The 16877-nt window shown below is 43.8% G+C and overlaps 1 protein-coding gene across 2 annotated transcripts in view; it reads right to left on the bottom strand.

Annotated features, from left to right (window-relative positions):
• The window catches only part of Wwox (WW domain containing oxidoreductase), a 906316-nt gene that overhangs the window by 6228 nt on the left and 883211 nt on the right, over nucleotides 1-16877 (bottom strand). The window lies entirely within an intron of this gene.

Consider the following 16877-nt stretch of genomic DNA (forward strand, 5'->3'; position numbering starts at 1 on the left):
TAATTACAGAACGATGCCCTGATTTGGCCTAAATTACATATACAAGCTGTTGTATGTCCACCTGAAAAATGTTCAGAGGAAATCCATTGTTGATGTAGTCAGTGAACTAAATTGAAATTATATCCATTCGGATTAAAAAGAAGAAGAAGAAGAAGAAGAAGAAGAAGACTCAGCAACCCCATCCATCGACTCAATAGCAAATGACCCTTTATGAAAAAGTTACCTGACTCAAAATGGCACCTCCAGGCACCAGATCAGCCAAGTGAAAGAACATACCCTTTGATGATGAACATTTTCAAAGAATGGACAGCAAAGCCAGTGGAGTAAATGGCTGTCTCCATGTTCTCTCTATCCTGCCCATCACCCAACAACACTCTCCTAGGAAAGCTTGTATGTGCTCAGCCAAAAAAAAAACAAAACAAAACAAAAAACATACAGAACTTTCAGATTGTTTCCAGACCAGACCTGTTTTGTAAACTCCCATACAAGTGTAGCCTTCCATAGGCAAAGGCTCTGACAAGCTCCATTAGACTTGCAAACCGACCCCTCCCCTTCTTTGAACTGCCCCCTCCCGTAAGTCCCTAGCAAATTAACTCCTACGAATCCCCAGCAATTGATTCCTACAAAGGCCTTGAATAGTACAGGCTCAGATACATGCAAATATTTTGTGTAGACACCGCGACGTAAACTTCTTCATAGCCCTCAGGAGTTCTGCTAACACACAGGTTGTTCTTAAGCCTTTGTTACAAAACGCCTTCTATTGCAGGAGAAAAAAAAAAAGTGACGCTCTGGAAACTGAATATTTGTTTACAGGCTCTGCCAGTGTGCGACAATGTTGCAGAAAAGCCGTATGAAGCACACACATCCCCTTCACCCTGCCTCATGGATTGTGCTCCTGACACAGTGGTTTGGATGGTGTATTCCAGAACTTACTTGCTACCACAGATACTTTTGCTGAACACAGGCTCTCTGGTGTGGAAAATCTCTGGTTCTTTTTCTGGTGACTCTCCCATGAAGGGCAAAGAGAACATCTAGGTGTAGGGACGTATCTGCAAAGCACTGCAGGGCCAGTGCCCTGTGGGAGAGGCACAAAGGGAAATAAGCTCACCTGCCATGCTAAGCGCCATCAGGCCAACAACAGATACAATCCAACTCGCAAAGTGCCCCTTAAGTGAGATGAAGGAGGAGAAAGAATGACATTTTGCTATCCAATGGCAGTCATATACTCAGATAGAGTCTCTGAGATGACCTGAGACATTTCCTGTTGCACTGAAGTAACCCAAGTAAGGCACCGTCAAATGTAAGTCAGATCTCTGAAAAAAGATGTAGTTTTCTAGAAAGGTCTCAGAGGAGTTCTGAGCTGCTGGTGAAGACCAGGATAGAATGAATGGGAAAGACTTCCCCAGGGAGAGGAAGTTCTAGAGTTCTGGTACCATTGGTTCTAGGTGGAAAGCTGGCTGGAATTCTTTTCGAATAGAAGAATACAGTTGCCATCTCTAATCTTAAGCCTAAGGAAGAGTAGATAGCCAATCCCAACCATTTCAAGGTATCCAAATATATGTTAGGTCTCAGAAGGTGAGGCCAGGTGAGGATTTTAACTTAGCCAGTCAAGAGGGTTAGAGGGCAGAGTGACCTCTGTAAACTCTCAGGAGTCTGTCTGAACATCAAGGATTGTTCTAGACTTTCTCTCAAAACAAATAAGGTACTTTTTCCATTGTCCTCAAACAGCCCACGAATTCCATGACAGAATTATGTGTGCTCTTAAAGAACTAGTAATATGATATTTAGGATCACTTCACCTTTTGAGACCTGTTTTATACCTTGTGAGACCCTAGATATGCTTTGGTGGGGAGAGAGGTAGAGGGTACCCTAATGAGAAGAGGGCAAAGGCATAACTCAAGCATAATTGGTTACCTTGTCTCAAAGTATGTTTATTCCACATTCCATTTGTGCCTGCCCACATTTTTCTTGAGCAATTCTCATTGGATGAAGGGGAAAGTCCAGTGGATTATGTCTTACATAGCCATGAAAGATGTCCCTGGGCATTCCCTGTTGAGTTGCTCACAATCATTACTCAACTTAGCTCACCATGTAGTTCCTTTGCAGATGGGGATTCCTCTTGTGGGATGAATATTTGATCTGGGTATCCATTCTTTCATGAGTTACTTTGATATGGTCCAACAGAAAAGTCATAGAAATCTGTCACTGAAATAAGCATCTTACTAATAGCATAATTTTTCTACATCTTGCCTACCACACTGTAATTTGACAACTGGTCCACCTTAATGCCAGAGTGAAGGAATACTGAGTGTTCATAATAGATAAAAGAAGATATTTAACAGGTGTTAATTTGAAACATCTTACATTTTACTTCTTTAACTTCCGTTATAGCTACTTATATATAAATATTGTATATACATGTATGCCTCTGTATTCGCCGTGTATACTGAAATAAGCCTTTAAAATGATTGCTAGGCAGGGTTCTAACAGGGAAAAAAATGTCTCCCTAGTATAAATGAAACACATAGTTCTCCCCCTTTTCTTCTTCATAGAAAAGCTTTGGTCAGTTTTCCTGTCCTTTCATCTCTTCAAGAAAAATCAAAAGCCTGACTATGTGGAGTCTGGGCAGGATTTCAGAGCACAGCTCAAACAAGCTGTTTAGTATCTACAGACCTATGTCACAAAATACTGGGTGTGTGTGGGGGGACAACACAGGGTCTCTGATATGACCATATAAAGGTAAGAAATGAACTCTTGGTCTGTCATCCCAGCATGAATTAAGAAGGCACACCTCACCATAATTCAGCTCTCAAGGGCAGCCTCCGACCCCCACGGCCAGCCAGCCCTGCCATGTCAAATAGGGCACATCCTCATTTAGCTGTGTGTGTTTTCTTTAAGAACTCCTTGGAACTGATCATTGCTCTGGCTTGAAGATGTCAGCCTTGCTAATATTTCATTTAGAACATACTGTGCTCAAGCATCTCGTTTGTTATTACTTCCATAATTAATGGTGATCGCTCAGGCACCGCCTTTACACAGAGAGAGCTCTTCTCAGTGGTCCAGGGCCTAATGAGAAACAATAGATATTTCATTCACCAGCAGCTTGTTCCTAGTTAGTGGGAAATGATCGTGTGTGCTGTTGCTTTAATTGCCAGGGTAAATAATTCTGCCTGGGTGTTAGTGAGCATTTTAAAGCACTTGATGCAAATACACTAGAAACAAAACAAACAAAAAAATTTTAAAAATTGCATTCTATCATGCAAATATTATCTAAATATGCATGTGTTAACTACCCAGCTACTGTATTTTAGGAAATACAATTAGGCTGCCTTTCTCTTCCCTTACGTAGATTGTAAATAACTGTAGATCTTTCTCTAGCTTCCTTATGTAAATATATGTAAATACTAACACACTATGCATGGTGATATCCTAGGCAATTTCAGGTACTTTTATAATCTGAAGGCATGGACTTGAACTGGTTTGTTAAAAGGGGGGAAAGGGGAAAATTCTCTCAAACTCTTTAAAGCTGAATAGAAATTAAAGATTTCTTCCTAGACTGGTGTGCTGTCTTTTGTTTACTTTCTCGAGCCCTAGCCTGGCTTCTCATCTTCCAGAAAGGACCTGCTTGGCATAGACCCCAAAACCATACTGAGTTCTTTGGAATCCATTTTCACACACTTTTCTTGGGTATATGAAAACAATTCTACAGCCATAGGTAGGCTTCTTTAATTGTCCTCATTTGACCAGGAAAAAAAAAAGTGAAAATAATTCTTTTTGTTTACTTCTTAGATGCCAAACACAGCCTTAAAATCCTATAAGAGGCTCCTGTTCTACCCATTTCAAAGATGTTAGAACCAGAGCCACATTAAGACTGGGTACTTGTCTAAAAGGACAAAATTATTAAATTCTACCAGATTGATTTTTCCCTTGCATACATAATATATATGAAGTCACTCTGAAAATCATCAGAGAATAAATAATTTAGGTTCTGTTGCCCACAGTTTCTGTTGCAAAAACTCAAAATTGACACTTTTACAAAGGGGGTCATAAGCAATATGCACAGAAATGAACATAGCTGTGCACCAATAAAACTTTATTTGTAAAATCAGTCAACAGGTCAGATTTGGCCTACAGGCAAAAAATTGCCAACCTCTGCTCCACACATTATAAAAATTCAGTTCGTCTACAACAGAACATTAAGAGTTCCTTCCAAGTCTGTGTACATACGTGTTGAATGATCTTGGAAAATACTTTGATCAACTGAAAATCCTCTAGTCTGGTTCCTGGAAGTACTAACACTCTTAGAGGAAGTCATGGAATAATAAGATGAGCAGAAATGAAATCTCCCGGGTTTATAAATCAAGCTATCTGTCTCAGAAAAAAAATGACACTGCTAGGTTTCAATTTATTTAACTTTTATTTTTATAAATGGGGATGGAGTAAGAAAGTTAGAAAGACAAAGAAAAAAAAAACAGAAAGAAAGAAACTGAACAACTCTCACACTTTAACGAGAGGGAAGAGGCCATTACTTCAGGTATCTATGGAAACCAAGCAGCCTGTTCACTTCTTTAATGGTTGGCAAACAGCATTAGCGTTTGAAGATATTTTGCCCAAGTATGATGCTACGGTGTAAATGCATTAATTGACAGTTTCCTTTGGGACTTCTTTTATTGAAGTTTTCAAACCTAATTTGACGGCACAAGGAACTCTGGAGCCCTTGAAGAATGCTGCAATGTTAGGTCTTTGGAATGCAGAGCCAGCATGGGCATAGCAAACGCAGAGTCAACTCTCCCTGCTGTCTCACAGTACAGCTGCAGAGAAAGCCTGTGCTTTTCCACGAAATGGTCCACCGGTGCAAACCCCTTGGGTGTGGAGAAGCCCTTTCTTTTTTAAAATTTTTTATTATTATCATTTATTACAATTGATTTAATTTGTATCCCGGATGTGTGCCCCTGCCTCGTCTCCTCCCAATTTCACCCTCCCTCCCTCTTCTCCCCCTATGCTCCTCTCCTAGTTCACTGATAGGTGAGGTCCTCTTCCCCTTCTATTTGACTCTAGCCTATCAGGTCTTATCAGGACTGGTTGCACTGTCTTTCTCTGTGGACTGGCAAGGCTGCACCTCACCCAGGGGGAGGTGACCAAAGAGCCAGCCATTGAGTTCATGCCAGAGACAGCCCCTGCTCCCCTTATTAGGGAACCCTCTTGGAGATTGAGTCTATGGGCTACATCTGAGCTGGAGTTTTAGGTCCTCTGCAGGGCCCCCAGGGCTCATTTTTTTTCGTTTGGGTTTTTTGTTTGTTTGTTTGTTTGTTTGTTTGTTTTTTGGCTCTCTTGGACTCCTTTTGTAGCTCCTGTCCCTTCCAGGTCTTTCTATCTCCACCTTATTTCATAAGATTACCTGTACTGTGCCCAAAGTTTGGCTATGAGTCTCAGCCAGAGATGCCCTATCTAACCTCCCCTAAGTGGGAAACTGCAGGAACTCTTCCATCTTGGGAAGGACTGGGGGAGGAAGGAAGATGTAATGTTTTTGCAGAATGTGTAGCTGTACAAAACTAAAGTCAGAAGGACTACTGCTTCTGGCAGCTGCGTCACAAGTCACTAGGCTTTAGTCTCTTCCTCTAAGAAGAGTATAATAATGGGATCTTGTGATGACATTGGTTCTTTCCTGGGTTAGATGGCAGACACAAATTCATAGGTAGCTACCGTCCTGTTTTTTCCACTAATAAAGAAGGAAACATGCAGATCAAAGGATCTTGTCTTCTCTTCATTTAAGGGACTTAGCAGATGGGGAACCATTCCACCAAGCAGCAGTCACCCCTCTGCCCAACCTCCTTCAGCATCTCTGGGCATCATGCTGGTCATGAAATCCCCTGATAGGCACCACACTGTGGGACAGAGCGAGCTCATATTCCTGCCTCCAAGACACCAGCATTTGAACTACCATGATTCTTTGTAAATTGCTGTAAAACTCAAGGAAATCCCTGCACCAGCCCTTAGCATACATTTTTCTACGTCCTCAAATATCTCTCTTCAAAGACAGCCAGAGGGAGACACATATTGATGATGGCATGAGGGAGCGAATGAGTACCTTAACAGTTGAGTACAGTAAAAGTGTAGAATCTATCTGGGCCAGAGCTATGGCTCAGTGGTTTAGAGCACTTACTGCTATATCAGAGGACCACAGTTCAGTTCCCATTTCCTCCATTTACTACCTCACAAATGCCTGTATCTTCAGCTTCAGCGGTCTGAAGATTCCTTAGGCCTATGTGTAAACACACACACACGTACAATAGAATCTATGTGTAGAATCTATATGTTAACAGATGATGGTTGCTACAGTGTTCTTTTGTTCCTAGTTTTTTACATGTGTGCATGCATGGTGTACATGTGTAAGAACTTACATTGATATGTTTGTGGACACATGCCTATGTGTTTGTGTGCATGTGTGTTTTTTGTGGAGGCCCAAAGATGATGATGGCCATCTTCTTCACTTGCCCTCTACTTTATTGTTTCTAGGGAGCCTAGCTAGCCACCTTGCCCTGAAGATTTCCAGCTTCCACCTCCCAAATTCTGGAATTAAGGGTGACCTCCCACACTTTTGAGATTTTATGTGGGCTCTGGGAATCCAAATTCCACCCTTCATACTTTGTGCGCCAAGTGCTTTCACTACTGAGCCATCTCCCCAGTCCTTCACACCACCCTAGGATTCTCTCAAATGTCCTATCTGAAAACATAAAAGATAAAATTTGGAAAAGTCTATGTCTCTATCCCTAAGGAGTACTAATAGCATTCCTAGTAGGCTTCAGGGAAATCTTGGGGTCCCCCACCTCAGAACCCAGAAACGCAAAGATCACAGGTTACCTGCTATGTGATAAAAGTGTGAATTTGTATCAATCCCACTGGCAGCTGTTTAACTTTGGGCCTTAAAACACTGAGAGGTGGTGTTTGTGAGCACATTGTGAGTGTCTGTGATTTGAACCCAGAACTCACCCTGGTGGAGAGGAATTAAGTGTAGAAGGTATCAGAACAGATACATTGCCTGCCTGGGCCACCGATGGTACTGGTAGCTCCATCTTCTCTATGCAGAGACTGAAGAACCTTCTTCCCAACCTCTGAACTCCATTGCCAGCTCTTTCCAACTGGACACACTCAAAGACACCATTCCTGCCTGCAAGCCGAGAGGCAGTGCCTGCACTGTCCCAGGCAAACTTTAAGAAGGTTTCTGGAGGCTGGCATGGCATGGGTTAACAACTCAGTATGTGTGGGTCACCTGGCACATGCTCTGGGGCAGTCACCTGACAAGACAGATCCACTTGAAGCTCTCTTGCCCTCACAGCATAGAGAAATGCTGAACCCACGAAAACGGGGTACAAAAACGAGGAACACCTTACTCTGCTTTTCCCACCCCTGGCTGCTGCAGCTGATAGGATTCAGCCTCTCACACATGCCAGGCTTGTAACAAGGAGGGCACACCAACACAGCCTGTCCCTAAGCACGGAGTCAGCAAGAATGCAAGCTGGCTGCCCAGCTGGTCCTTAAGAGTGTCAAGGCGGTAAGAAGCCTGTCCTCTGCTGGCTGTGCCTTGACATTCAGAATCAAGTAGCGTTTGCAGGGCGGGAGCTTTGATGCACAGATCCTATATAGAAGCCGGGATGCTTTCTATGACACTTTGGAGATGCCAAGAGGTAGAAGTTTACGGAATTCTTGCAAGAGTGCTGTAGAGTGTTAACCCATTTTGTTAGGAAAACCAGCAAGTCATAAAGCCAGTGGTCTGAGTCAGGCATTGTGGGAAAACGCTAAGCATAAACTGATGTTTGCTGATAAAATCTAATGAGGTTAGATGCTGATTCAATGTGGTCCCCATAACCCGAAGCTCGTTCTACTCAGGTACTTCGCTGGCCCAAGGCAACCACAGCTTCAAACGTGTATTGTATCAGGAACGGGTCCTAAACAGTATTCTAGAAACGTCACCTCGCCGCCTCATTAAACCCAGCAACGGCTCTGCAGAGGTAGTAACGTTCTGTTTTAAAGACGAGAAGACCAACAGTCAGGTAACCCAGAGTTCTTGAAATACGGGGCTAGGATTCAAATCAGACATGTCAGATCCTACACCTCAAGGTGTCCCCCAGCTCACCAGAGGCATCTCCATGCAAATGGGTGGGTTATTTCTATGAAACTTCACCTCCTTACAGAAAAATATGCCAACTCCTCCTCAAAAAAATGTTCTCTTTGAGGGGACCTGACTGGAACCCTGCAGAGCCAAAAGGGGGTTCAGGATAAGGATAAGAAGGTACAGGGGGGTGTAAAGAGAGCCTTGGAATGAGGGACATCGGCACAGAGCGAGACTGAGGATAATGTTGGGATGGGAAATCCTGGCACAGCGAGTTGTTTTTCAGGTAGCCAGAGAAATGGATCTAAATGGGCTCAGAACTCGCTCCTTTGTCCAACAACACAAACCAACTGGGTAGGTCTCTTTGGCACCCAGAAGCTTCCAACACAAGGTTAGAGTGCAGGCTCTTAAGCTGAAGGGCCTGGGGTCAGAGAAACGGAGAAGAAGAAAAGGTTTGGTCACACTGCTTCTCTGCAGCTTTCTTTCAAGTGCCAGACATGGAAGCTGCCTTTGGTTTGGGTACTTCCTCAAAAGAAGGCAGAAGCAGCTTCCTACGTGGTAGACTGCATAGTAAGAGTCCAACCTAGGACTAGTGACGTCAAAGCCTTCACCTGCAAAAACAACATTTAAACATGAGTTCCCTAGATGTTGATGAAAGCCTCTATCTCAGGAAACAAGGAGGGTGACATGTAAGAATGACCTCTGGCCTCTACATGTGTGCACACATGTACATGAGTATTCCTTAGCAAACAGAAACACACACACACTCGCACACACACATGAAATGGAAACCAGTGACATGGAAAAGGAAAAAGAAACTGTCTTTCCAACTTGACTGACATTCTTAGCACACTGGAATCAGGAATGTGAAATTGATGCAGCTACTGAGTTCTACTCTTGATTTTCTTATTAGAGTCAATCTCATGGCTAGCTTCTTCCGAGAACACAAGTTCTCATGTAGACCCATGTAGACCCGTGTTGACTTTGAAGCTTTCCTCTGCCACTTTTCTTCTCCCAGAACCTGTCCATGCGTGATTACAGGCATGGCTTTGGAGCAGGCCTGGAACACTGCAGTGGATGCTGGGATATCCTGCCAAAATGCCCATTCTGCATCAAGGTGGTTTCCAGGCCACATGGGTATTTTCCTCCTCAGAGATGGTGCTCACCCAAAGTGAGCTTCCTGTCCTAGCTCAATCCTTTCCAGGAGACAGCCTCCGTCAGGGACATTATTGTCTCTGTGTCCCACTTGAGAGCATATATGAAGGGCCACCCCAGTTTCAGAGCTTCTAGGGACTGTCCAAACCTCTTGTCACCCCTGCATCACAGCTCTGTCCTCCCACAGTCCTCCAGGTGCCACATTACCTCACAGCTGTGCACCCTAGACCATGTCCCACGCATCCCAAGCAGCAGTCTTAGTCAGCTTAGGGAACCCAGCCTTCAACCCTCAACCAGCGGGGTGATTGGGACATACTCTGTCACACACTTTTCCTGATTCTTCCTCTGAGATCATGACACTCAACACATTTTATTCATTTGCAAGATGGAATCAGACTGCACACAGAAGATATGCCTGTGGAGCCGGCCCACAATTTATACACTCAACAGACAGTGGCCAGCTGTGGGGTAACACACTCTCCTTCTCCTTTAGTGCCCCTACTCATCCCCCCATCATGGGGAGCACAACCGGTTTTACAGGGTATCTGGATAACAAAATGGATTCAGTTCAAACATCGGTGCCTGTTGCAGAAAGTGCTAAAAGTCTAATATCTTTGGGGGAAATGTTTACTTAGTGATGGAGAAACCTTTGGAGATGGAGAAGTGGCAACTCCTGACTCAGCAGAGTGGAACCTCCAGAAGAGGAAGGGACAGAAAGGAGCCATAATACTTGCTGGAAACTGAGAATGGAAGGGGCAGAGGTGAAGATGTCGAGGACTGGAGAAATTCTATTGTGAGCTCATGCAATGTTCCAAAGAGGGGACATCCTCCCTCAGGGAAGCCAACCCACTGTCAGCACCTCTTCTGTACATTTAAATACAAACACCTTACCCCCATAGCCCATCAGTCTGAGGCAGATGGATGTGTGGTATTGGGGTGCAATTTCACTAAAAGGGGCCCAGCACCCCACCCAATTTGAGGTACACAGTAGTTATTCATCAAATAGCTCTAGCAGAAGAGATGTGTAAGTTATACTTAAAAAAAAAACAAACAAAAAAAACCCTAAGATTTAAAAAGCATGAACATTGGAAGAGAAAGAAAACAGGGAACAGAACAGGAGCCTACCACAGAGGGCCCCTGAAAGACTCTACCCAATAGGGCATAAAAGCAGATGCTGAGACTCATAGCCAAACTTTGGGCAGAGTGCAGGGAATCTTATGAAAGAAGGGGGAGATAAAAAGACCTGGAGGGGACAGGAGCTCCACAAGGAGAGGAACAAAATCAAGAAATCTGGGCCCAGGATTCTTTTCTGAGACTGATACTCCAACCAAGGACCATGCATGAAGATAACATAGAACCGCTGCACAGATGTAACACATGGCAGCTCAGTATTCAAGTGGGTTCTCTAGTAAGGGGAATAGGGACAGTCTCTGACATAAACTCAGTGGCTGGCTCTTTGATCACCTCCCCCTCATGGGGGATCAGCCTTATCAGGTCATAGAGGAAGGCAGTGCAGCCAGTCCTGATGAGACCAGATAGGCTAGGGTCAGATAGAGGGGGAGGAGGACTTCCCCTATCAGTGGACTTGGTGAGGTGCATGGGAGGAGATGAAGGAGGAAAGGAGGGTTTGGGAGGGAATGAGGGAGAAGGCTACAGCTGGGATACAAAGTGAATAAACTGTAATTAATATAAAAAATTAAAATTAAAAAAGCATTAACAACACAACAGTTTGAACTATTTCCTTCTTGAATTACTGTTGTTTCAGTTTGGGCAAAATTGTTCTCTATAAGTTGTGACTCATATAAGAACTTCTGTTATACAAGGCTGGCTATGAGGCAGTCACCAGACTTAAGGAGCATGCATATACTGTCCCTGTCCCACTCCCTGCTTACGGTCCTGGTCAAACAGATTTGCTGTTTTCTTCCTAGGTTACAGAAAACTGAGAGAGGAAGGCACTTGTTCAAGTCTTCACAACTCCTAAGTAGCAAGTCTGAGATTTGAATGCATGCCCTTCACTCTAAAGGCCTAGGTACCGAAAAGAGATGGAATTTAGAGCATACTTCTGTAGGTCCTTGGGGCTTCTTTTTATCCTCGGGCTTAATTCCCAGGTACGAATTTCCACAGAGCTCCTAGCCCACAGGGTTTGCATTTGACTGCAGAGTGGGTTTGGGGTGGAGGGAAAAATGGGATCAGGGCTGCTTCCTGGAGCCCTGACTCTACAGAGCGAGAGAGATGGTATCTAACTGCAGGGAAGTATATTCTCATCTCAAATCTTGGTTCTTTATTGACTCTTCTTACTCCTGAGATGTCAGATGTTAAAATACTGCTGCTGCCTCAATAACCATGAAATGAATGCATGAATGAGCAGATGTTAAAATACTGCTGCTACCTCAATAACATGCATGATATGAATGCATGCATGCATGCATGAATGAATGAATGAATGAGCAGGTAAACGTTGGATGGATGAACACATGGGGAACTAAAAAGATGGATGGATGGACGGACGGATGGATGGATAGGTGGGTAGGTTGGCGGATGGATAGACAGATGAATGGATTAATTTAGTGAATAAGTGAATTAATCAAGAACTGAACAAATAGCTAGACAGCTGTTTGGGAGTACTGCTTATCACATTTTACACAAAAAGGGAGGCATGCTGCGGACATGACTCACTAGTGGTCACTCATACTTTAAAAATACACACATTCCTCGTCAGAACTGGCAGGAACAGTCTCTTTCCCTGGAGCCAAGCTCTCTGCCTACCTAATACAACGTGAGGTGTTAACTACATTATCTGGAAATACCCCTATGACTAATTCCCATCCCTCATCCGGAGGAGAAGAAAATTGTCTGAAGTGTGAATGCCCCAGATTCCTGGTCAGTTTATGTAAGGCGTTTCAAGCCATTGCAATATTTAAAGCCATTTTTAGCTTCCATCACCTGATGTGTGGTAAGCTGAGAATACCTGATCCCTTGCTCCCTAAAACTCCCTGTTTTTCCACTAATTTTGTTTAAGGTGGTTGCTACACCCTAAGCACTTCCCCACAGAAGAGAAGGCTTATAAACACGTATCTCAACGTTATACCACCTTTTAAATAGATGCCTAGTCAGTGAATTCTCCCATCACATCGCCTGGGCTCCTCCAGCTCTGATACTTCGGGCTGATCCCAGCTCTGCCGGGTTGTGGGTGAGTGGTATTTATTCTTTGTCATGGCCTATTTGGTGGGTTTTGTACACTGAAAACTTTTCTGCTCATCCCAAACAGGATTAGATAGAGGCTTTTTCCCAAATGATGTCTACAGTGATTGAGTACTGAGCTCTGACTAACCAAAAGTAAGAAGAGAACAGGGGCAGGAGCTTTCATTAAGCAGAGAAAAAGAAAGGCCCTTCCTTTGTGCAGTGTAGCTACTTTGAAACAAAAGAAATCATCAGAAAAGCCAAAACTTAGGATGTCAGACACACTTTCTCACAAGACATACCATGATTTTACTCTGGTTGCCTTTTCCACCCAAGAAAGGGAAATCCTACTTTTAACACCTTTTTCAGGCATGTTATTGTACAGGTTTGTCTTTTTTTTTTTTTTTTTTTTTTTTTTGCCTTAACACATGATTTTGTTTGAAGATATGGACAAACAGGTTCAGTCTCATTTCAAGAACATGTAGATACCACAAACGGACTGATGATACCCATGAGTCCTCACACTCCTTTGTAAAAGGTTTGAGTAGGGTGTATTGTTGCAACAAATGAGCCTCTGTTATGATGCCAAAGCTGTACTCTAATAAAACTTTACTCACAAACGTAGCCAGGCAACATGATTTGGTCTATGCAGTTCAGAGGCCACTGTTCTATAAAAATCAACAAGTTGTTCACCAGAGTGTATCTCCTAAACTATTTCCCTTCCTTGATAAAAGGGACTTGATGATTTCTTGAATCTTTATTTCAATTCTATCCAAGTTGAAAACATCATAAGAACATTTTGTTCTTGTTGTAGTACTGGGATCTGTACCTAGGACCTTGCATGTGTTAGGCAAGAATGATACCTCTAAATAACATCCTCAGCATTAAGAATTCTTTATAAGAAATCTCATGTATCCCCTGATGTCCTCAAACTTACTATGACCTTGAGCTTTTGGCCCTCCTGCCTCCACTTTCCAAGAGCTTTGATTTCAGGCCTGTGCTACCATGTGTGGTCTTCGCAGGACAGGGGGCTGAAACCAGGCCTTTGTCAAGAACTCTGCTCCCCGAGCTGTATCACTGAGGCCGCAGAGGGAAAGCTTCCCAGAGCTCTCTGTGTGCTGAGCATCAGAAGCATCAGTATGTCCTGCGAGCAGTCTTTAAACTTCACGTCCAAACATTAGGTAGTAATTCATGCCTAACAACTCTATGGCAGTTAATGTTAATTTGTTTTTTAATCTACAAAACAATTTGCTATGAAGACATTTCCATGGGAGATGAAAACAGTGATGCATTTGTTCTTCCAGGTGGATAGACATCTTCATCCCCTTGTATTAGATACTTTACTCATCGTAGTGATGAAGTATGGACAGAAGCAACTGAAGATGTATTCGGGCTCACTGTTGTAGAGGGTATAGTCATCGTACCCTCTGAAGGTAAGACGGAAGGTAAGATGTGTGGAGTAGCTCTGCCTGTGAGAGCGTGTGCCTACTGCCTTTCGCATCCATCATGGCTACAGGGCTTAGGCTGGAACCATGGCTGGATTACACCTTCAAAGGTCCACCCACAGTGACTTACCTCAGTCAGCCGGCCAGGCTCTACTGTCCGCAGGTTCTAAACTTCCTCAAACACTGTTAGCAAGTGTTTAAAGACCAGTAGGAACTCAAACTTTTAATATCTTCTGTCCTGCTCCATTCTGTGTTAAAACTAAGAAATGCCTATGGAGTTAAACCATCTAAAAAAGACACTTTGCTCTGATCAATTTCAAGATGGACAACAGCTGCCCTAACCCTTCTCATAGGAAGGAGGCAATGATTTTGTGTTCCAAAGATTTCAATACAGACAAGCGAATCAGGGAGATAGATAGGATGAGAGCCAGACCCTCTCCTGCTCGTCATGTCCACTGGTCAACAGCTGTTTGAAAGGAGAATCTCAGACCCCTTTGACAGGAGCAGGAACTGTTATGAATAAATAAATAATTCTTTGAGAAACGTGCTCTCCTAACAGAGCAAGTCAGCTCTGCCAAGTCTCCGGGAAGCAAACATCACCATGTTGGCTAGAGAATTCCCCAAGCACTTACTACACAGGTTCAAATCCCACAATATCAAGTAAAAGCCAGCCTCAATGGCATGAGCATCTGTAACTACAACACTCCTCAGACTGAGCTCTCGGAATGGCTACCCTGGAGTACATGGTGGAAAGACACCAAAAGGGGCCTCACCTCAAAACAAGGAAGAAGATGAGGACTGACACCAGAGCTTTTCCTCTCACCCCTGCATGTGCTCTGGGGCATGCATGTACCTATACACTTACACCCCAAGCCCAGGTGCCACCAACATCTCCCTGTTTATGTAGTTTGTTTTTTTTTTTTTTTCTTTCTGTATAGTAATCTTTGTCATGGTCACCAGTGACTCCCTGTTGGCTCTCATAGAAAATTCGAAGGCTTTCTACTGTGTGTCCCAATACAGATCTGAATGCAATAAAGACTCTAATTATTGAGCATTTATGAGAAGTGATATTCCCCTGCTGGTGCATGTCAGCTCGGCTGCTCACAAGCCAGTGTGAGTACTAATACTAATGCATCCCTCAGTGCCTCCCTGTGACAGAGATGGAGAAGCAAATGGTGAGAGCCCTGAGCAGGCCCAGGACACCCTGCATCACCCTCCATCCATGATCCCTGGAGATCAGCGTGAGTTTGGCAGGGGATTTGGAAATAAAAGCGGTGACCTGCTGACACAGGTTGAACATCAGGCCCCTGTGCAAAGAGGTTTGGAAGGCTCAACCCAGCACACGCAACTGTGCATCCTAGAGATCCCACTTGGCAACAGATGGCTTGCAAGGGCTGAATTGCTGTATAAACATGTAACTGAAAGTTTGATCTCCTAAGTGAGGAAAATTAGGCAAAACAAAAGGAAAATGATTCTCAGAGGCACTTCAATTAGTAATTTGTAATTTCTCTGACAATGCACGCTGTGCCCCATAACCCTGCAAATATCCTCCAGTAAAGGAAGTCTGGAAATCCTGACAAGAAATCCAGAGACTAAAAGAAGTCATATGATTGCATCCAAAAAAAAAAAAAAGATGGCACATCGACCGGGAACATGTGCTTAGCAGCAGCAGTCACGACTCCTAAGCTGTGTCTAAAACCAGAGACAAAGAGTCACCCAGCACCTGCCTTCCAGACCTTTCCTCTCCCTCATGGAGGGAGCGCTTCCAATTCTGTTTCACCCAGCTCTGCTCTATGTGTTCTCATCCCCTCTCCTGTCTCTAGCTCAGGATTCTGTGTGTGTGTGTGTGTGTGTGTGTGTGTGTGTGTGTTATGTGTGTGGTGTGTGTGAATGTGTGTGGTATGTATGGTGTGTGAGCATGTGTGCACTCATGCATGAGTATGTGTCTGCACTTGTGGTACACTCTAGGAAGAAACCACAAGAAAGAAAGGATTGCCCTTTACCACTGTCAGTCATGGGCCATGTGTGGAGGAGAGAGCAGAGCCACACAGGAAACAGGAGGAGGATTGGTGCCTGGGAGAGCAACCTTGTACCCTGAAATAAGTATCAAGTAAACATCACTTTTAGCCCACGTCCCATGGAGGGAAAGTACTTGCCCAAGGAAGATTCATTCCTAGTTCCCCCCTCCCCTTCGTCTTCTGTTTTTAGGAATATAAAGGAAAGGAAAAGAGTAGGGCATAGAAAAAAATGAGTCCCTAGGAAGTACTCAATAAGTGCTTGTGAAATCTATGTGTGGAGCACTGGTCTAGCCACATTCCTGTTGCTGTGGTAAAACACCCTGATAAAAAGGGTCTATTCAGTTGATGGTTCCAGGTTATATAGCCCATTACTCAGGGTAAATCACTGAGGCAGGAGCCTGAGACAGCCGCTCTCACCACATCCCCAGTCAAGAGCAAGGGTGAATGCACCCATGCTTCCGGTTTGCTTGCAGCTTATGTTCATCTAGCTTTCCTTCACACAACTCAGGACCACCTAGGGAATGGAGCTTCCCACAGTAGGCTGGGTCTTCCTCCACCAGTCAACCATCAAGACCGTCCCCACCAGATGTGACCACAGGCCAGCCTGCTCTAGATAACCTCTCATTGAGTGTCTCTTCCCGGGTGATCCCAGGTTGCGTTAAATTGTTAGCTAAGTCTAAGGTTACCACCAGCCCAGGTGTTAAAACAAAGTTGATGGTAACTACATCATGAAATCACTGTAGGTAAGTTTGATGACCTTTCATGAAAACTCTATGCAATTTGGAAGCCGAAGATCTGGTTTTAAAGGTCATCTTCAGAGATATAGAAAGTTCTAGACCAGAACTTTCTATATCTCTGAAGATGACCTTTAAAGTTCTGGGCTACAGAAACCATACTTAAAACTTCCCCCGGTACTCAAACAAAACAAAACAAATGAATGAAACTATGTGGTGAGTATCGTTATTAACC

This window comes from Meriones unguiculatus, chromosome 10 (genome assembly GCF_030254825.1).
Source record: "Meriones unguiculatus strain TT.TT164.6M chromosome 10, Bangor_MerUng_6.1, whole genome shotgun sequence".
Taxonomy (NCBI): Eukaryota; Metazoa; Chordata; class Mammalia; order Rodentia; family Muridae; genus Meriones; species Meriones unguiculatus.